Below are 23,608 nucleotides of genomic sequence, written 5' to 3' on the forward strand. Positions count from 1 at the left end.
TGCTTTACTCTTGCATTTTAGATAGATCAGTAATAAAACAACCTGCAATATGACACACGTACCTATTAATATATGGGGAAATATCAGGAAGGAGGGCCACAAGCACCCGGGATTAGGGGGTACTCAGCCCCACTGCATCACAAGTCCCTCTGGATTCGCTACACAGCACGCCCGGGATGCTGCGCTCCGCAGTTGCGGTGTAATGGCTGTGGCTGCTCCCAGAGGATCTCTGTCTTGTTGTTGTGTCCTGTGTCATCGGCTCCTGCAGCAGGAGGTGCTGGGTCGTCCATGGCTCCGCCTGTCGTGCTGTTCTGGGTCGGCCTCTGCTTCCACCCCCGGCTCCTATCAGGCTGGGGATCTTCCTCTGTCCTCTCCTCCGCTGGGCTGTCACCTGTCCTCTGCGTGGCTCTTGTCCTTGATGTTGCCTAGTGTTCAAAACACACTTTCGGACAGGCAACTCTAGGGGCAGCTCCGCACCACTGAGGGGGCTTCTACAGGTCTCCAGCTAGGGGTCCTTTGCGTGTCCTTCCTCGAGAGCGGGTGTCCTCCGCGGTGCCTGCAGTCCTTGTTCTCCATTTGCTGCGTCCTCTATCTTCTTCGGAGCAACCCCGGGGGAATCCTCCGGCTGGGTGTGCTCCCAGGTAATTTACCCCTTCAGCACCTTCTTCCTTGAGGTTCTAGTCTTCACCCTCTCGGCTCCTCCACAGGCAGGCACTATGTAGGACACCTCGGCAGCACACATCATTCTGTTCTCTCCGGGTTTGGGGCTCCTCCTGTGGTTGGCAGCTAGTGGGGGCAGCGCAGTTCCCTTCCCTCTGGCCGGCAGCAGTAGGGGACTTGGAGGAGCCTGGCTCTCCTGGCGCCATTCCTGGTCACACAGCTGCGAAGCCCCCGCTCCTTACAGGTCAGCAGCTCACAGCACTGCACAGGCCCTTGTCCTCTCCAGGGATCACCCTTCCCGGTGCCGGCTCTCTCTGCTGTGGGTTATGCATCGCTGCAGGACCGCCTCTGCCCCCCCTGCCCTACCTCTCTATAGTCCCCCTCAGGCATACCTTGCAGCCAACGACTCCTCTATTTCCCGCTGCAACCGCCTGCGCAGGGTCCCACAGGCCTACATCCCACAAGAGTTGCGTACAGAGGACAGAGTGCGTGTCACCTCGTGGGATGGGACAGACTGGCCAGAGGAGGGCATGTATGACCGGGTAAGTGGCTGTCTGTCCGTAGAACACAATAGAGTTCAGCACAAAAACCTACTTTTTATGACTGTCTATTTATCAGGACGGTGAAGTCAGACCGTGCCTAGTGCTTTGCAGCTAATCACTGGGTGCGCAGGTATACTACCACGCACTCCACCGTAGAACACAATAAGCAACGAAGATAAAAGATAAGGATATTAAAATCCACAACCCTTCTAAACCTCCTTTAAATGAGGCTGCCTGTGGAAGTGACCAATCAGTGATCAGTGTTGGTCAGGGTAACAAAATCAGGATTAGCTGTTAGCTAATTGTATCCCTTCTTATGTAACTTGTCTATAATGCCGCTTTCAAATCGCAAATCCAGGGTCGCACCGGGACTTTTAACTGGTTCAGTCCCAGTGCGACCCTGCATGTGCATGTTCACACTGCAACAGTGTCAGCGCGTCATCAGAGAGAGAGCTGGCACTGCTCCAAGCGCTGTCTCCTCCATTGTGTGAACGGGAAAAGGGTCGCTCGACCCGTTTAACCCATTCATACTGCACAGCAACACGGCAATGAAATGGTAAGAACCCTTCTTTTTTACCAGTTCGTATTGCCGTGTTGCAACCCGATTGCGGGACCCGGAAACCCCTTTCACATCGCCCTAATTACCGGGTCGAACCGGCAAGAAACCGGCTTGTACCCGGTAATTAGGTGCGATGTGAAAGGGGTATTATAAACATGAACCTTCTCTTTGCTGCTTATTATTTATCTCCTCCACTCTTACTGCACCCGACAATGCGCCTTATGTGCAGTGTAACTTATAACGTCTACCCCTTCCCACCAAAGTCCCGGGTCAGATCTGGAACTTATCTTGTTCACACGGTGGGCTGACCCGAGATAAGATGCCATCTCCAAGTCACAGGAAACTAGTGATCTCCCCTAAATGCCAGGCTGGAGACCTACAGTGGGGAAAGGGGCTGTCTGCAGACACAAGTTGTCACTGGGGATAGAACGCAAAATCTTTCTCAATTGGGAAGAACCCTGCTGCACTGCAGGTGGGGCAGATGTAACATGCAAAGAGAGATACATTTGGGTGGGGTGTGTTCAAACTGAATTCTAATGTGCAGTGTAAATATAAAGCATCCAATATTTACCCTGTACAGAAACAAATAACTCGCCCAAATCTCTCTCTGCACATGTTACATCTGCCCCACCTGCAGCGCAGCAGGGTTTTACCCTTTTGAGAAAGATTTTGCTTTTGTGATCAACTCTGAATCCGCCCCTAAGTATCCAGGGAGCTTGGGGTACTTAAGATAAGGGGAGACCCACTAAGGATAACAACACAAACACCATACACACAGCATATATACATACACACATACACACAGCATATATACATACAAACAGCATATATACATACACACAGCATATATACATACACACACACACACAGCATATATACATACACACACACACCATACACACAGCATATATACATACACACATACACAGCATATATACATACACACATACACAGCATATATACATACACACACACAGCATATATACATACACACAGCATATATACATACACACAGCATATATACATACACACAGCATATATACATACACACAGCATATATACATACACACACACAGCATATATACATACACACAACACACATACACAGCATATATACATACACACACAGCATATATACATACACACACACCATACACACAGCATATATACATACACACATACACAGCATTTATACATACACACATACACAGCATATATACATACACACACATACCCACACAGCATATATACATACACACACAGCATATATACATACACACAGCATATATACATACACACACACACAGCATATATACATACACACAACACACATACACAGCATATATACATACACACACAGCATATATACATACACACAACACACATACACAGTATATATACATACACACACACAGCATATATACATACACACACACCATACACACAGCATATATACAGTATGTTACTGTCTACATCCTTGCTGGCGGGTCGCCAGAACGTACGCGCTGGCGACCCACCAGCAGCCTCGCCAGCGAGGAGATTAAGACGCACGTGCGTCTCACGCGCACGCGCGTCTCAGTCTCCGTCGCTAGCGTGACGGAAACCCTGTCCGTCTCCGCCTCAGGGAGACGGACAGGGTTAGGGGGGGTTAGGGGGGGGGTGCGGGCAGGCGGCGGGGACCCGGGGAACGGATGGAAGCGCCGTCGGAAGGGGACGCGTGCGCCCTCTCGTGCGCGTGCGTCCCCTTCTCACCATCGCCATGGCGCTGGCGGGGGATGGCGGCTGGTGACGCCAGCGCCATCCCCTGCAAAGATGGGACCTGACCCATCTGTACATACACACACACAACACACAGCATATATACATACACACAGCATATATACATACACACAACACACATACACAGCACATATACATACACACACAGCATATATACATACACACACACACAGCATATATACATACACACACACATACACAGCATATATACATATACACACACAGCATATATACATACACACACACACACACACCATACACACAGCATATATACATACACACAGCATATATACATATACACACACACACAGCATATACACACAACACACATACACAGCATATATACATACACACACAGCATATATACAAACACACACACACACATACACAGCATATATACATACACACATACACACACAGCATATATACATACACACACACCATACACACAGCATATATACATACACACATACACAGCATATATACATACACACAACACACATACACAGCATATATACATACACACACAGCATATACACACACACACACACCATACACACAGCATATATACATACACACACAGCATATATACATACACACACAGCATATATACATACACACACACACCATACACACAGCATATATACATACACACACAGCATATATACATACACACACACATACACACACAGCATATATACATACACACACAGCATATATACATACACACACACATACACACAGAGCATATATACATACACACAACACACATACACAGCACGCATACAGTAAAGGTCAGATGTGCTCTTATCGTGGCCCCTGTGCAGAGATGGGGACAAGCCTGACTCTGTCTCTTAAAACATATGTGGTGCATCGCTTGCCGGCAGGCACAGGGGGGGGGGGGGGGGGAGTGGTCAGGACCATAAAGGGGGCTGTATTCTCTCCCTCCTAGTAATAGCTGTTCACACAAAACATTAGGTAAAAAATGGCAGAGATCCAATGACCATTATCAGTGCTTTCTGGGTACAACCCTGCAAGCTGTGCAGGTTGTGTTTTCTGGTCACTGGACCTGGGTTACACTGGGATACTAGCATACCTCCCAACTTCTTGGCTGCTGGAATAGGGACACGCCCAGAAAGGGGGCGGGGCCTATGCAAATGACCCCATTTTCGGCCACGAATAGACGCTGTGCGCATGCGCACCGCGTCTATTCAATCAGCTTGGGGGGCTCCCAACTGCCACCCCCCACAGTGGGACAATGCAAGCCGCAGGTGGGACAGCGGGACAGGACCCGAAAATGGGGACTGTCCCGCTGAAATCGGGACACTTGGGAGGTATGTACTAGAGTGGATGTCACCTACTGTATATCTCCCTAGTGTTTCCTCCTGTGTGTTGTTCAGCCCCTGCATGTCTTAGCTAAGCCAACAAGCCACTGTTGGTTGCAGGCCCATAGATCCCCTCCCCCACCACTGTGCCCAGTGTTGTTTTAGAATATAATTCTTCATCTTGGATCTGCAGGTTCTGGTAGATGCTCCGTGTACCACAGACCGGCATTCCCTTCTAGAGGAGGAGAACAACATCTTCCATCGTATGAGGACAAAGCAGCGTCATAGGTGCCACTGCTGCAGACTATGCTCCTGGTGTAAGTCACTGATACCCAGGTCTCTGTATTATGCCAGGAATTTTAGAACTACAGTATTCAATGATTTTCTTTGGAACGGATCTGGGTAATAATATAATTACAGGTTGAGTATCCCTTATCCAAATATCCGTTTCTCCAAATTATTCCATAAACCATAATCTCCAGAAGTAATTTTTTTGTGTGTGTGTGGGGCTAAAAACCTACTGGGGACATCTGTACCAGCACTACTGAGGACATGATATGTAACTGGACCTACTGGGGACATGATATGTAACTGGCACTACTGGGAACATGATATGTAACTGGCCCTACTGGGGACATGATATATAACTGGCACTACTGGGGACATGATATGTAACTGGCACTACTGGGGACATGATATGTAACTGGCCCTACTGGGGACATGATATGTAACTGGCGCTACTGGGGACATCTGTACCAGCACTACTGAGGACATGATATGTAACTGGCACTACTGGGGACATGATATGTAACTGGCACTACTGGGGACATGATAATGTAACTGTCTCTACTGGTGACAGCTGTACCATCACTACTGGGGACATGATACGTAACTGGCATTACTGGGGACATGATATGTAAATGGCACTTCTGGGGACATGATATGTAACTGGCACTACTGGGGACATGATATGTAACTGGCACTACTGGGGACATGATATGTAACTGGGACTACTAGGGACATCTGTAGCAGCACTACTGGAGACATCAGTAACTGGCACTACTGGGGACATGATATGTAACTGGCACTACTGGGGACATGATCTATAACTGGCACTACTGAGGACATGATATGTAACTGGCACTACTGAGGACATGATATGTAACTGGCACTACTGGGGACATGATATGTAACTGGTACTACTGGGGACATGATATGTAACTGGCGCTACTGGGGACATGTGTAACTGGCAGTACTGGGGACATGATATGTAACTGGCACTACTAGGGCTATGATATGTAACTGGCACTACTGAGGACATGATATGTAACTGGCACTACTGGGGACATGATATGTAACTGGCACTACTGGGGACATGATATGTAACTGGCACTACTGAGGACATGATATGTAACTGGGACTACTAGGGACATCTGTAGCAGCACTACTGGAGACATCTGTAACTGGCACTACTGGGGACATGATATGTAACTGGCACTACTGGGGACATGATCTATAACTGGCACTACTGAGGACATGATATGTAACTGGCACTACTGAGGACATGATATGTAACTGGCACTACTGGGGACATGATATGTAACTGGTACTACTGGGGACATGATATGTAACTGGCGCTACTGGGGACATGTGTAACTGGCACTACTGGGGATATGATATGTAACTGGCACTACTAGGGCTATGATATGTAACTGGCACTACTGGGGCATAATATGTAACTGGCGCTACTGGGGACATGATATGTAACTGGCGCTACTAGGGACATCTGTAACTGGCACTACTAGGGATATGATATGTAAATGGCACTACTGGGACATATGTAACTGGTACTACTGGGGACATGATATGTAACTGGTACTACTGGGGACATGATATGTAACTGGCACTACCGGGGACATCTGTAACTGGCACTACTAGGGATATGATATGTAACTGGCACTACTAGGGATATGATCTGTAACTGGCGCTACTGGGGACATTATATGTAACTGGCGCTACTGGGGACATGATATGTAACTGGCGCTACTGGGGACATGATATGTAACTGGCCCTACTGGGGACATGATATGTAACTGGCACTACTGGGGACATGATATGTAACTGGCGCTACTGGGGACATGATATGTAACTGGCGCTACTGGGGACATGATATGTAACTGGCACTACTGGGGACATGATATGTAACTGGGCCTACTGGGGACATGATATTTAACTGGCGCTACTGGGGACATATGTAACTGGCACTACTAGGGATATGATATGTAACTGGCACTACTGGGACATAATATGTAACTGGCGCTACTGGGGACATGATATGTAACTGGCACTACTGGGGACATCTGTAACTGGCACTACTAGGGATATGATATGTAACTGGCGCTACTGGGACATGATCTGTAACTGGCACTACTGGGGACATGATATGTAACTGGCACTACTGGGGACATCTGTAACTGGCACTACTGGGGATATGATCTGTAACTGGCGCTACTGGGGACATGATATGTAACTGGCGCTACTGGGGACATGATATGTAACTGGCGCTACTGGGGACATGATATGTAACTGGCGCTACTGGGGACATGATATGTAACTGGCGCTACTGGGGACATGATATGTAACTGGTGCTACTGGGGACATGATATGTAACTGGCATTACTAGGGACATGATCTGTAACTGGCACTACTAGGGACATGATCTGTAACTGGCGCTACTGGGGACATGATATGTAACTGGGCCTACTGGGGACATTATATGTAACTGGCACTAAATATGTGCATGAAAATGATTGCTTGACATTCAAAGTCAGTACCTGAGATAGTACACAGACTTTGTTTCATGTTTATAACCTTGTTTCATGCACAGATATATTATTTGTGTGTATCACACGTGTTTGATGTGCATATACAACATAAATGCAAGATATCTCATTAAAATGATTTTTTTTTCCAAAATATGGAATAATGCGTAAAAAGAAAAATAAGTGGCGCTGGTTTGATGAAAGGTATAAATGTTTTAATAACAATTAAGAATATTAAGTACAATTGCACAATATAAACAAGTAAAAAAATGAAATAATAAAATTAATTGGGAATCAAGGGGATAAAAACAAATGAATGACTGGACCGGAAGCTGAGTTGATGAATTGAGTGATATGACCAGTTCCGTGGAATAAAGAGGTATAATGATGCAAATAATCAAGAGGCCCACTGGGCTGATAGTTACCACACGGTGTCTCAGATGGTCTAGTCCCAGATACAATTAGGAGGGTGTCCTCAATTGATTGCGATGGTGGGGCCACAGTGGGCAATGACCCGATGTCAACGGGGGCTTAGATGGTGTATAGCCAGATACTTCCCACTTCGCTAGAGGTCCCAATTTGATGTTGTAAAGAGGCAGGTTTCCTCAAGGTTGGTAGACTTGGATGGCAGATGATGTAAGTGGCCAACCTCGATTCCTGTGCTCAGTGTGACCAATATGTCCAGCTGGGATAAGGACCAATGGTGGTGGTGAACTGAGAAAGCGTGGGTGATGAAAACGGGGGTGATCCAGATGGTCTGGGTGGGCGAGGATATTCAAAAGGTACAAGTAATCCGGTCCAGAGTAACTCCTAACGCGTTTCGCTGCTTGAGGGGTACAGCTTTAAAAAAAAAAAAAAAAAAAAGCTGTACCCCTCAAGCAGCGAAACGCGTTAGGAGTTACTCTGGACCGGATTACTTGTACCTTTTGAATATCCTCGCCCACCCAGACCATCTGGATCACCCCCGTTTTCATCACCCACGCTTTCTCAGTTCACCACCACCATTGGTCCTTATCCCAGCTGGACATATTTGTCACACTGAGCACAGGAATCGAGGTTGGCCACTTACATCATCTGCCATCCAAGTCTACCAACCTTGAGGAAACCTGCCTCTTTACAACATCAAATTGGGACCTCTAGCGAAGTGGGAAGTATCTGGCTATATACCATCTAAGCCCCCGTTGACATCGGGTCATTGCCCACTGTGGCCCCACCATCGCAATCAATTGAGGACACCCTCCTAATTGTATCTGGGACTAGACCATCTGAGACACCGTGTGGTAACTATCAGCCCAGTGGGCCTCTTGATTATTTGCATCATTATACCTCTTTATTCCACGGAACTGGTCATATCACTCAATTCATCAACTCAGCTTCCGGTCCAGTCATTCATTTGTTTTTATCCCCTTGATTCCTAATTAATTTTATTATTTCATTTTTTTACTTGTTTATATTGTGCAATTGTACTTAATATTCTTAATTGTTATTAAAACATTTATACCTTTCATCAAACCAGCGCCACTTCTTTTTTGCATGGTCCTTGGGGCTGACAACCCCTTTCTAAGTGGCAGCTCTTACCGAGACACACTTGATAGCGCCTGTCGGTGCACCCTAGGGGACACACCATTCAATATGGAATAATGCGTTCTGGTCCTGAGAATTTTGGATAAGGGATACTTAACCTGTATATCCTCTACCCCCTTGTTACTAGTTTGATGCCTTGAGGCAGTGTGATTGTGCTGGCCCGGCGTCCTGCAGTCTGGACTTGAAGCTTCTGAATGTTAGTGATCCTGCATCATTTTTGCTAAAATTATGCTAAGAACTTCAATTTTACTGCATATTAAATGGCAGAGGTGTTTTTTTGTAGTGTGGCACTACAAGTATCAGCTCCTCTGAAGTGATTATGGAAATCTTCCATTTATTCTATCTTGCCACAACTTTTTGAATGTTTGTATCAGGTGGTTCTCTAAAAAGATACTTACAAATCATCGGGACGGCTGGAATTCAGACAAAAAGTGCTCAATTGCCTATAGTGAGCAATTCTGTGTGAAACCAGCCTCTGTAGGGTGCAAAATCGGGAGTCGTTGCTGGCGTTTAAGCTTTGTGGGAACGGCACCTCGCACCCTAGGATCGACCCCCTATACTGTGTGTGTGTTTCCTTGCTATTCTTGTTATGTTATTCTAGAGGTAGAATGTTGCCACCATTCAGATTGTCTTGTACGGAGAATGATTCTCTCTTATTTCCCCACAGATCCGGCCTTCGGGCTGCGGCACCAGGAGGAGAGGTGGTGTACGCCACTTGCTCTCTTTCCCAACTCCAGAACGAGTGCGTAGTGGAGAGAGCCCTCGAGCTGGCGGCCTCGGAGTATGGAGTCCATGCCGAGATCCAGAGCCTCCGATCCTTCCGGGATGTGTTCAGAAATACTTTTAATTTCCACACAAATTGCCGCATAGGGGAGATGGTCGTTCTGCATCTCACTGCAAACTTTGGACCTATTTACCTCTGTAAGCTGCTCCGCATGTGATAACGACATGCATGGAACACGGTAGAAGAGAGACTGGAGGGAATCCTAGAACTGCATCCTTTTCAGGTGTAAATGGTTCACCACTGATGCTGTCAGGGATAAACTGGGGCTAAACTTAAGCCCTGGCATTCCTTCTGTCTGTGTATGCACACAAACAGGGGGTGTGGTCACATGCCACGGCCCAATATGCGCATACCAGTCTGGCAGAACTGCTGGGAAAAGGCCTCAAGACTGTCTGAACGGTGCATCAGGCCATTGGTCCTTATGACATTTGTCAGATGACTAGTCCTGCCTTGGTGTCAGCTGATGAGGAGGGGTCCGGTGTGTGCATCCTGGGCATAAGATGCCCATAAGATGCCATACTATGCTGACCACCAGAGCACAAGTTAATGAAATGTATAAACTACATTCTTATATTCACTATTGTGTGATATTGCCTTTGGCGTTTCCCCTGGTAAGTGAATCCATAATAAATCTGCCAGGAACCTATTTTCTACAACAAAACGAAAATGCCCATAAAAATAAATTATAGATTTGATTGTAAATATCATAAACGTTAAGTGATTTTATTGTGGAGTCATTTTTTTTTTTGCACCTTTTTAAAAACACCGACCTACATACAAGCGATTTTTAGAATTTTTTTTGTGAACAATAGAAAGGTTGGATGAATTGACATTATGGGCCCGATTCAGTCCTGTTCGTATTGTTGCAGCATAGCCGCCCGGGGTCCGCTCAGGCATAGACGTTAGCAGGGGAGCGTTTTTATGGGTACGTTCCCCTGTTGCTGTCCGCCGGTTCCCGCCTCTCCCTGAGCCAACGGGCCGGCGAGTGTGAAACTTGCCTAGGCTACTTGCGCCCTGGGTTTGCGGATGCGCATATTCACACATGTGCAAACCCCGAACATCGGGATCGGGGACGAATTTGGACCTTAACTAATGGGTCTGAATCGGCTCCTACAGATAGAGCCATCCTCATCTAGACCTTTAATAGGATTAAGTGAGTAATAGGATTACTGTGCTAATCCCGTACTGTATTGTATTGCTGCTGAGAACAATAGGCCTTGGCTCACCATGGCTCTCCAGAGAAGGCTGGCTGGGGAGGGCTCCATCTGTATATATGCATTAATGTGACGATGGAGAACGCCTGCAATAACTGGGGGACTGCACTGCACAGCATGTGACAAATCATAGTCCTGTTATATGGACAAGTGTTACTATAAAACATGAGAAAAGTACCAAGGCCTCCCCATTTCCAGGTGCTCGTTACATGCATCAGCCCCACTGAAAACTGGAAGGTGAAAATGTGCTCATCAAAAGTGAAAGGACCAATGTGCTGGATGATGAAGATGTGTAACAAAGACGTGCCAACGTCAGGCGCCTATTGCATGCTGGGTAGTACAGAGCCTAGCTGGGCCCCGGCACGTTTCAGGGGGCGTGGCCATGCACCCTTTAGTTAAAATCTAGAGAAAAATAGCACTTTAATCACCACCCTGGCCACACTGCAGCCCAGCACATGGAAGCATGTTCTGGATTGAGAAGAGCTGCTGCTGGCAGGTAATGGGGCCCCATTGGGCCCCTCCATCAGACTGGTAATTAGTACCCCCTTTATCGGCACCACTGACTGCATGCAATAGCTATTGACCTGGTAATTGCCCACAGCATTGGAATTCCACCACTGGCAGCAGTGGCAAATGCAGGATTTTTAGAGGGGGGTTTCCAAATGTAGTCCAAAATCTCCCACTCTGCAAGGCATCGGAGTAAGTACAGGAGTCTGGGGGAGCGGTAACAGCCCTGAAATTTGGTCTTTTCAGTACTTGTTTCCTAGCACGGCGCCAACGATTTTAATTGTATCCATCGGGTCCTGAAAAATCGCGTAGATCACATCGCATGCCAACCAAATCGCATGCGATGCGATCTAACCGATTTTTACATTGGAACCAATGTAAAATGCCCCCCTAGACCCCAATTTTCATTGTATACCCACCCTGATGGGTCAACTGCCCCCCCATTGTTAACGCCACCCCATGATCAACGCCAACCCAAAGCGTGGCGAGCCCACGAGGGGCGGCGGTACACATCCTCCTACCTTTTCATACCCCCACTATCCACATCGGCGTGGAGTTGATTTTATATAGTGCCCGAAGCGTGGCGAGCGGACGCGCATTACTTCACAGGTATTACGCGTGCACTCGCCACGCTTCAGGCTCGCTGCGCTCGCCACGCTTCGGGCTCGGGGGCTCGCCACACTATATAAAGTCAACTCCACGCGGACGTGGATAGTGGGGGTATGAAAAGGTCGGAGGACGCATACCTCCACCCCTCGCCATGCTTCGGGTTGGCGTTCATTGTGGGGTGGCGTTAACAATGGGGTGCCATTTCACATACAAATTACCCATCAGGGTGGGTATACAATCAAAAATCGGGTATGGTGGGCCATTTAACATTGTTCCCTATGTAAAATCGGGTCCATCGCATTGGTCGTATTGTATGCCATTATAATATCATACAATGGACCCAATTTTACATAGGAATTTAACATTGAGTACAATGCATTCAATGTTAAATCGCGTCGGTCGCTTCGCATGCCATTATAATGGCATGCGATGGACCCAAGTTTGTAATTGTCGGGAAAAGGCTAAAAATAGCCCAAAGTCGCGTCGGTCAGGTCCCATCGCATACCTTAACTTAAGATATGCGATGGGTCACAATGGGCGCCGTGCTAGGAAACAAGTACCGTCTTTTCATACACTGGATACTGTATTGATATTTAACAGTACAAATGGTCTATAATATAGGCTCTTTCAAACATTTAAATACAATAAGTAGTCAGGAAAAGGTTAAACATATAATAATAAATAAATACACAAACATAATAGAACCAGTGCTGCACTTTCACAATCTCACACTTCATGGTAAGGCTCCTGTCTCTTCCTCCTGGCAGCTGCTCTCTGGTCCAGTGCGATGTTTGAGGGCTCAGATCCACACATACAGTAAATGTGGTAGAAGAAGCTGGAACACTGCATGATGTGGTGGCAGCTATATTGATCATATTATATACCAACTATTGTTGTCACAATTTAAGGCAGGGATGGGGAACCTTCGGCCCTCCAGCTGTTGTTGAACTACACATCCCAGAATGCTTTTGCTGCAGTTTTAACATGGCCAATAGCAAAACATGTAGCAGTGCATGCTGGGATGTGTAGTTCAGCAACAGATGGAGGGCCAAAGTCCCCCCCTCCCCCCCTGCGTTTGCATAATCATTTATGAACACCTCCTTCATTAAAAAATGTACTAAGCTTTAAAAAGTGATAAAGTAGAGAGGTATAAACCTCCAACCAACCAGCTCCTAGCTTTCATTTTTCAAACACAGTCTGTAACATGGCATTTAAAAACTGATTGGCCGTTACATTATCTCTTCACGTTATCAAGCTTAGTACATCTGGCAGGGTGAGGATGTCGGCTACTGTATATGACAAAAGAAATGATTGATACATTTGTCTCGCAGCATTTGTTGCTCATAGAGATCTCAGTGCATTTGTGCATTCACTGTAGAGTATGGTATAAGTAAAACACCATTAACATTACAATGATGGCACCTATACAAATGTGTCAGTAACAAAATAAAATAAAAGCTAAGTTTGCATTGCTAATATATTTCACATCAGAATACCTATTACACCTATATATTATACACAGACATCATTGTCTATCATACATAGCACACAGACATAAACCTCATTGACCGCCATATATTGAACAGAAATCAGAACCCCCCCCCCCCCCACCACCACCACTATTGTCGTCAAACATTGTCATTCACCACATTCTCCAGAGACAGAAGATTCTTAAGGACAGAATTGTTGGTAATTCCTCATCTTTGCGGCCACAGCTTACGCCAGTTACATTAGCCGCTTTCAGAATAGCATCATTGTCCCATTGCAGGCTCTCTTCGCTCACCACAACTTTACTAAAGGTAATGGATGGTGGCGTGGACACAGGAGGGTGGCGTGGACCCAGGGTGGTGCGGGCGCTACGATATGTAAGTTCCGTAGCATAAGCTGTGGCCGCAAAGATGTATGTATGTATTTGTGTGTGTATATATATATATATATATATATATATTGGTAGAATAAGAACAGGCGCTCCATAGTGCGGGTAAAAGTTGACAATTTTATTGGTGAACAATAAAAGCACACAGAGTGGGGATAAGATCACATACCAAGGGTGGCGGTATAGGGTACCGCAGACAAATCAGCATGAGAAAATGGTGCCCAGCACCTAGTGGTTTCTGGAGCCGATTCACAAGCGTACCTTCGTTCAATTGACGTCGCTGGGCCATGCCCCAACGCATTTCGTCATCGACTTCGTCAGAGGGCTGGCCTAGCGACCTGTATTGCAGGACTGGTCCCGGTCCCTCCGCCAAACTGACAGCGTGTGGATGCTGATACCCTGTGCTGGCAAGCTGTTAACCCCTAACCTTCATGTATGTGAGCTTTTATTTTTTCAAGTAAAAATATTGAATTTATTGCTCATTGGTGCGCTATTTCTCCTTACTTCTTTTGTATATATATATATATATATATATATATATATATATATATATATAAAGTTCGAATTGAAGAGGCACTCGTCAGACTTCGTAAGATGCAATCAAAAGATTTTTATTCCTACATGTTTCGGGACAGATACTCCCGTCGTCAGGGAACGACGACGGGAGTATCTGTCCCGAAACATGTAAGAATAAAAATCTTTTGATTGCATCTTACGAAGTCTGACGAGTGCCTCTTCAATTCTAACTTTATTTGGGAGTCTGACATCCAAAGTAGGCACCGGAGCATTCCACTATATGACCCAGACGAGTGCTGGATCTACTGTTTGTTTTATATATATATATATATATATATATATATATATTAGGGATGGCCATCGCCCATCGATGATTCGAAATCATCGATGGTTCATGGCCGATGTCGAATACTTTTGCCATCGATGGGGGAGAACCAGATGGTTTCCCTCCATCAATGGAACAGCAAAACAATGTTTTGCTGTTTTTTGTCAAAGCGCCTGGACACGATGCATAGCTCCGACACCCGCTAAGCCCCGCCCCCTATATTTTGATTGGCCCACAGGCAACGATGGCCATCCCTAATAAATATATATATATATATATATATATAAATATATATATATATATATATATAGATAGATAGATAGATAGATAGATAGATAGATACAGTAGATATGTGTAGAAATATAGATAGATATGTTTGCTCCTCAGGAATGGTAGCTGTCACAACAGTGAAGAGATGGCAGAGGCAATGACAGATTAAAAAAACTGGTTCCCCATGCCCAAAAACCACCCTGCCCTTGGTGTGGTGACCCCTGAGCACTAATCTGTCACTTTTCACTGATTTCCCAAATGTGTTACTGTGTAATATCAGTGGGAAGATGATGTGAGGCATGGGACAGAGACCAACTGCCATTTCCAACTGCCGCCCGCATGCCACATGCCAGGTGTAAAACCTCAGTGTGCTGGCCTCTCACTGGCATTTCTTGAGCAGGAGCAGAGGTGAGCACAAGAAAAAATACCCCCCTAGAGAGATCCAGCTTTTACAGCGCGTTTCCTCCAGGTATTATCAGTGATCAGAGAGATCAGCGCACATTAACATCTGTGTTTTCTTTTCTTTTTTTCTTTTTTTTTGTGCACCTTTGGTGCAATTTACCATCGACAATGAGCCGGAGGGAACTGGCCCAGTTATTTGGAACTGGGCCATATCCGAACACCTCCTGGCTACGATCTGGACGCCGCAGACCATCTTCAGGCGTACCATCTGCAGCAGCCCAACCAGCAGCGGCACCGTCCTCAGGAGCACCAGCAGCGGCAGCACCATCCTTGGTAGCACGGAGACCAGCAGTCATCCTTGCCCGCCTTCCATCCTACAGGAGATGCACCTTTACAGGAGGCGGCGCTGTAGAGTCCTGCACCATCTGCATCTCCCAGTTTCGGGTTTGTGAGGAAGTGGCGGTCACATCCTGCAGGCATGTTTTCCACGTCTCATGCCTGACACAGTGGCTGGACGTCAACAGCATCTGCCCCCTGTGCCGCGCCCGATGCTTTGACCTGAGCAGATTTCCCCAGCGTCATCTTTAGAGGAAATCAAGAACATCATTGCCCCCAAACATCCAGGGGTGCAATCCAAGGACGTAAGTACTATTCTAACTGGTCATGTCCTTGTTGTCTTGTCTCCCCCTGTCTACCCTACTCGGGGATTAGCTACTTGCTGCTGTTGTCAGCAGAAGTCTTGAGGGATTTTACCTTTTTTACCTGAACTGACGGACTTAATTTGGCACATTAAAATTTGGCTTTCAATTTCAAATTCTTCAGTCCCTCAGCAGGATTTTGGTTTCACCTCTTGCCGAGTTCTACTTGTGTTATCCTTGCTCTCCCCCAACCCCCTATTCCCTCATGTGTCTTTATGTTGCTTCTGATTGGCCCTGAAGCTTGTCATTATTCGGCTAATTGGCATTCAATTAAACATTTTTTTTTTTTTTGGCAGATCATCCATTTTACTAAATTTTAATGCTTTGGGAGCTATCCACGAAGCAGTGGAAAGAGGGGAGAATTGTGATTGGTTGCTATTGGTAACCTCTCTACTGGCTCCTCCCTCCACTCTTCTCACTGCTTCCCCAATAGACCCCTTTGCCACCAATCTTAGTTTAAACATATTTAAATATTTTTAATGTGTTTCAAATAAATTCCACCTTTTATTCTGCCAAATACATGTCTCTGAGCATTTATTTATATTATGGTTACTTATGATTGTGTGATTATATGGTATATACATGGGACACCCCTCAGATGGTGGAAGGTAATGGGCACCATACATTTCCTAATTGATTTCGTTCTAATAAATAAATAAATAACCAATGAATGGCAATCACTGTGTCTGAGTCTTTCTGTTATATAATTTTATTAATGGTATTTTATGGTTATATTATTATTTTGTGGCTGACGTGGGGATCAGATAGAAGATGTTAATCCTATGTCGCATAATGCATGTGCAAGGGTGATTAGCGTCAGAAAATGCAAATGGATCATAAACACAAACTGTCCAGACTCTGGGCCAGATGCACTAAGCTTCAAAAGTGATAAAATGGAGAGTGTTAAACAACCAACCAATCAGCACCTGCCTGACATTTTTCAAACACAGTCTGTGACATGCCAGGTAGGAGCTGATTGGCTGGCTGTTCATCACTCTCCATTTTATCACTTTTGAAGCTTAGTGCATCTGGCCATGTGACTGACAGGAAACCGGCGCTCGGGGGGGGGGGGGGGGTGGAAACCTGCCATATTCCAGGTGTTTCTGAAAAATGCAGCCGTGCCCAGGTATTTAAGAGGAGGGTCTGTGATGTCAGCAATGACCACTGTCACACTCCTAGATTAATGGAAGGGGGGGGGGGGATTTGAGGAAGAATTACTTCACAGAAAGAGTAGTAGATACGTGGAATAGCCTCCCATCAGAGGTGGTAGCGGCAAATACAGTAGTACAATGTAAACATGCTTTGGATAGGCATATTGATATCCTTACAAAAAAATAAGGATCAAATATGGTTTGAGGTAACGGGGGAAATTTATTAAGAAAAAATTGTGGAAAAAATTGTATTTTCATACGAAAATACGATTTTTTGGGGGCTTATTCATATTTTTGGCATTTACTATGCCAAAAATACGAATTTTCGTATTGATGGGACATTCGTATTTGTATTTACAAATACGAATAAATACACCATCGATAGAATACGACAGAAATCACCATTCAAAAGAATGGTGGTTCCTGATTTAATAAGCGGCTGTATTGAAAATACGACCGCTAATTAGCATAAAACGGCCGCGAATTGCTGGGCAAATACGGCAGGAAAATACACTATATTTTCCTGTCACATTTGCAGCCTTCAGTGTTAAAAAAATAAGAGTTAAAAAAAATATATAAAAAAAATATATAAAAAAAAAAAAACGGCGTGGGGTCCCCCCACAGCCGTAACCAGCACCAGGCGGAAAGAGCCGGGGCAGGTAATAAAAAAATCAGGAAACCCGACAAATAGGGGTTCTCCGATTTTTTAAAACCAGCCCCAGGTCCAGGGCTGGTTCCCAAAATACGGGGGACAAAATGAGTAGGGGTCCCCTGTATTTTAAGAACCAGCCCCAGACCAAATCAGCCAGCAGGGCAATGCCACAGCCAGGGGACACTTATTATATAAGGTCCCGCGGCCAAAACATTCATCCCTATTGACCAGTCAGCCTGCCAGGGGCCCTGGGGGAGTGGGGACCCCCCCAATAAAGGGGTCCCCCCCCCCTCCAGGACTTACTTGACCAGGCTGAAGCCTGGTGCTGTCCTCGATGCCCCTGGGCGGTGGGCATCGAGCTGATTGCCGTGTAAAAAAAAGAATAAACTATTGTTTAATACTGTGGAACTATGAGTCCCAGCAAGTCTCCCCCGCATGCTGGGACTTGGAGAACCACAAGTCACAGCATGCGGGGCATTAAAGGGCCCGCTGGTACTTGTAGTTCCACAGTATGAAAAATAGTCAAATAAATACACACTGACATATGAAAAATAAAACTTTAATACAGCCAAAGCCCACACATACTGATACTTACCTATCTTGAGAACGTTGGTATGTCCCTGGGTCCGGGGCTCCATGGTCCAGGGTCTGGTGCCTTGGTTCCTGGGTCCGTGGCTGCAGAGTCCGTGGTCATGGGCCTTGGTTCCGGGGTCCGGGTCTCCAGGGCTGAAGAGTCCAGGGTCCAGGATCCGAAGAAATCCATTTGGGGACCTGTGGAAGGAAATCCTACTCACCAGGTCCTCTGGCGAAGATCCCGTCTTCTTCTCTCTGCCGTAGTCCAAGTCGCGCATCACCCCGTTTGGACTGAGGAGAGACGCAGAGAACATTCATCTTCCGCGCCTCTCCTCCGAATGATTCTATTGGCCGCCTAGCGGCCAATCAGGAGCCGACTTTCTCAGCTCCAACGTCTAAAAAAGGGGCAGACTAGATGGGCCAAGTGGTTCTTATCTGCCGTCACATTCTAGGTTTCTAAGGGTCACAGTTACTCACATTTGTACAGACAGCAAAAACCTCTTGAGGGTTGGGGAATTGCATATGGACTTGCGATAGAATAGCAATTAGCGATTCATACACAATTCTCTCACAATTTAGCAAAGGGTGTATTCTCTTTCTGCCTGGACGGTCAGGTAAGGGCCTGCGTCCTTTGTAAATATACCATGCAAATGGGTGTGGCCCAGAGGCAGATTTACCACAAGTAACCACTGCACCTGCCTAGGGCCCAGCACGTCCCAAGGGGCCCCATAAAGATATCCTGGCCATCCAAAACATTCCCAGAGGAGCATTGCATGACTACTGCCTGATGTCATGGCATCACATGGACCAGCGCACACTCCCAAAGTCCCTTTAATAGGATATAAAACATATGGTGTCATCCACTGTATGTGGGAAACCAGGTTACTGTACATGTGACCCAGGTAGTCAGCTACTTCCATAAGACCTAGAGCCTGATTCAGATTTGTACTCAATGCCGATGTTCATGCAGCTGAGCATTTATAGGTAAACCCTGCATGCGCCAAGGTACTTTATCTATGGCGCCTGCAATCAGCAGCAAGATTATAGTGCTATGGATTGTTTGAGGAGGGCCTCAAACCGGTATCTTGCCTTGGGCATCGTGAGGTTTAAATCCGCCTCTGGTGTGACCAGCTGTAGGTGGGTGCAGTGGCATTCAGAGGGGGGAGCCAGTACTTATTACCTGGGCCCAGGTCTGCTGGAGGTTCCCCCTCCCCTGTTGCAGGGAGCCGGGCAGTTGGGAGAAATGAAAGGCTGCCACAGCACAGCCTCTCTCTTCTGCTCAGGACATGCTGCTCAGTGCTGTGTGCGGAGCTGGGGAGAGAGGCAGATTCTGCAGCTCTGATGCAGGCGTGATCCCTCCCTGCCACCCACCTGTAATGCCCACTGCCTGTGCAAACAAGGGCATTACTCCGGTAACCATAGCGGGGCCCATGCACCCCGTCAGTGCCCCTGGATGGGTATGACTACCCGTCACCTGGTGCAGACACATGCTTGGAGAGCTTGGGCCAGGGGATGTGTTGGCCACCTCTACTTACATCTCTTCCTTCAGTAATGTCAGGTAGTTACACCAACATGTTTATAAATCGTGTCTGTGTAAAACCCCTCCGTGCAAAGTGACCGTACTGACATCCAACACTATAACAATGGAGATTGCCATCATTTTACCAAGTCAGCGTAATGGCATATGTGTTTTGTTATTTTTTTTTAACCCTTTGAGACCAACATCTCATGTGTTCAAAATATCTGCTAAAATTGCCAGGTTTGTTATATCAATTCCAATAACAAAAGTGTAAAAACAGATTATATTTCCTATATAAGGTAACATTGCCGGTCGTTATGATGATGTTTGCTTGGCAATTTTCACACCTATATTGACAAATTTATTGGCACTCAAAGGGTTAAAGCACCACAAAGCCATTCCCCAATGAAATGCAATCCAGTAAAGGGCTGGTTTTCTATAACCACAAAAGGCCTGAAGCAGCGGCATCTCATATGTACCACCCTGCGCATGTTGTCCAAGTCAGACATATACATCTCTATGGATCTGTGGCCAATATGGGCTGTGCACAACTGAACTTCATCTCCTCGTGTGGCTACATGGGGGACACTGGATGGCAACGGGGCATTTGAACATAGAGTATAAATCAGGTTGGCATGCAAATGCATACACAGCTGTGATTATCTAGTTTATGTAACCACCAATCATCACAGGAGAAGCTGCCATCCAAGAAAGAAGACAGACACCCGCGGAGCCATCTCAAGTCACTATTGAGGAACATCAACTCCTAGGGTTAACCTATGGCCCTTCAGTCTGGGCGACGCAGTGGTGAGGCTGGTGACATGGTTCTCTGCATGCAATATAGCAGCTAACGAGGTAATGGGCAAGTACTAAGGGGATGTACTAAAGCCGTGTACACACGGTAGCGATATGGGCTATAATTGCTGGAAATATGGTCGCTGGTGACCATATTGCCAGTGATGGGAGTGTGCCCCTGCTATAAATCGCTCCCGTTTTCAGCCCCATTCTAATCGCTGGTCGCAGGAGTTTGCTGCTGCGACCAGTTGATTACCTCTGCGGCTCCCCCAGCAGAGGTTCCTTTTCATCAGCGACCATCTCTGGTCGATGATGAAAAGGAGACACTGAGCAATATATCTCCCCGTGTGTACGCACCTTTAGTTTGAAAAGTGATAAAAAGGGATTTTTGTAAGAACTTACCGTTCGAATTCCTTTCTCTGATATGGTCCTGGTGACACAGCTCAACATTGGGATGTAGGAGGGTCCGTAGGAGCCAGGCACCTATCCTAAAGCTTTTGGAGGGTAGGCTCCTCCCTTCTGCATCCCAGACTCTTCAGTTCAATCTTTCAAAGCCACTGGAATACATTAACTCAGTACAAACGCCTGCACATATTATATGCACAATTTCAAAAATAACTTTTCAACCATATATAACATGAAACATCATGAACCTGGCATACTTACTGAGCGTAAGGGAGGGATTGCTGTGTCACCAGGACCATATCAGAGAAAGGGATTCGAACGGTAAGTTCTTACAAAAATCCCTTTTTCTCTTTCAATGGTCCTGGTGACACAGCTCAACATTGGGACGTTCCAGAGCCGGTCCTTTGGGTGGGTACGCTCAGGACTGCAGCTCTCAACACTGCTCGCCCGAATGATGCGTCCTCCGACGCGAACTCATGGAACCTATAGAATTTGGCAAAAGTATGAACAGATGACCAAGTGGCAGCCCTGAAAACCTGCTCAGCTGTTGCCCCATGTCGAACCACCCAAGAGGTGGCGACTGACCTGGTGGTATGCGCATTAATCCTGGCCGGCACAGGCCTTCCAAATTTAGTATATGCAAAAGCAATTACAGAACGCAACCACCTAGCAATGGTCTGCTTAGAAGCGGGCCAACCAATTTTGTGTACATCATACAAAACTAGTAAAGTATCAGTCTTCCTGACACTCTTTCCTCTGTCCACATAAATGCGCAAGGCGCGCACAACATCCAAATTCCTCACTTTGTCCCTTTTCCTTGAACCCTCTGGGGGTTGAAACACAGGCAGAACTATCTCCTGATTTAGATGAAAAGCAGAGACTACTTTTGGTAAAAATTGGGGTACTGTCCGAAGGACAGCCCTATCATCATGAAATATAAGGAAGGGAGACTTGCAGGAAAATGCTCCCAACTCCGACACTCTTTTTGCTGACGCCACCGCCAACAAAAATACCAGTTTCCATGTTAGGAATTTAAGGTCAGCCGACCTTAACGGCTCAAAAGGCGCCTTTTGAAGGCACTCCAGAACCAGAGATAAATCCCATGGCGCTACTGGTTGCTTGTAGGGAGGTTTCAATCGAGAAACCCCTTGTAGGAAGGTCTGTACTTCCGGTAACAATGCTATCCTTTTTTGGAAATAAATTGACAAGGCCGAGATCTGCACTAAATCGCGATGTGTGTGACTTCTGCCTTTCACACCACCGAATATAGGTCTTCCAGACCCTATAATAATTTGCAGAAGACACTGACTTTCTAGCTTTAATCATGGTGTTAACCACAGCCTCTGAGAACCCTTTGTTCTTCAAGATGGCGGTCTCAACAGCTAAGCCGTCAAATTTAACCGAGCTGAATCCAGATGGTTAAACAGTCCTTGGTTTAGAAGGTCTGACCTCAGAGGTAGACGCCACGAGTCCACAGACAGTCTCTGAAGCCTCGAGTACCAGGACCTCCTTGGCCAATCTGGGGCCACTAAAATCACCGGGATTGCCTGGGCCTGTATCTTTTTCAAAACTCTTGCCAGCAGGAAAAACATAAAGTAGATTCCCCTCCCAGGGGATGGTCATAGCATCCACTGCTTCTGCCAGTGGATCCCTCATCCTGACATAGAACCTGGGTACCTGATGGTTGAACCTGGATGCCATCAGGTCCACATCTGGAGTTCCCCATTTCAGAGTAATTTGATGAAATACTTGTGGGTTCAGGCTCCATTCTCCTTCCATCAGCTCCTCCCTGCTCAGGAAGTCGGTCTCTATATTCTCCACTCCTGGTATGAATATTGCTGATAACGCTGGAACATTCTGTTCCGCCCACAAGAAGATCCGGGACACCTCCCACATAGCCAGTTTGCTGCGTGTGCCTCCCTGGTGATTCAGATACGCCACAGCTGTGGCATTGTCGGTCTGAATCCTTAAAGGAAGCCTCTGTAACCTTTCTCCCGCCAGAGAAATCACCTTCCACACAGCCCTCAGTTCCAGGTTGTTG

General features: G+C 46.4%; 1 protein-coding gene, 1 long non-coding RNA gene and 1 pseudogene across 3 annotated transcripts in view; all 3 read left to right on the forward strand.

Moving 5' to 3' along the window:
- Window positions 1–23,608, forward strand: part of LOC146056311 (uncharacterized) — a 488,478-nt gene that overhangs the window by 289,056 nt on the left and 175,814 nt on the right. The gene's annotated exons all lie outside the window — the stretch shown is intronic.
- Window positions 1–23,608, forward strand: part of LOC146056320 (tyrosinase-like) — a 119,781-nt gene that overhangs the window by 40,307 nt on the left and 55,866 nt on the right. The window lies entirely within an intron of this gene.
- LOC146056321 (5-cytosine rRNA methyltransferase NSUN4-like) lies at window positions 467–10,781 on the forward strand (annotated as a pseudogene). Its single transcript, XR_014469136.1, has 3 exons — window positions 467–1,202; window positions 5,059–5,182; window positions 9,939–10,781. The product of XR_014469136.1 is annotated as a 5-cytosine rRNA methyltransferase NSUN4-like (transcript).

The sequence above is a fragment of the Crinia signifera genome, unplaced genomic scaffold, assembly GCF_055691185.1.
Source record: "Crinia signifera unplaced genomic scaffold, ASM5569118v1 HAP2_SCAFFOLD_79, whole genome shotgun sequence".
NCBI classification, from domain to species: Eukaryota; Metazoa; Chordata; class Amphibia; order Anura; family Myobatrachidae; genus Crinia; species Crinia signifera.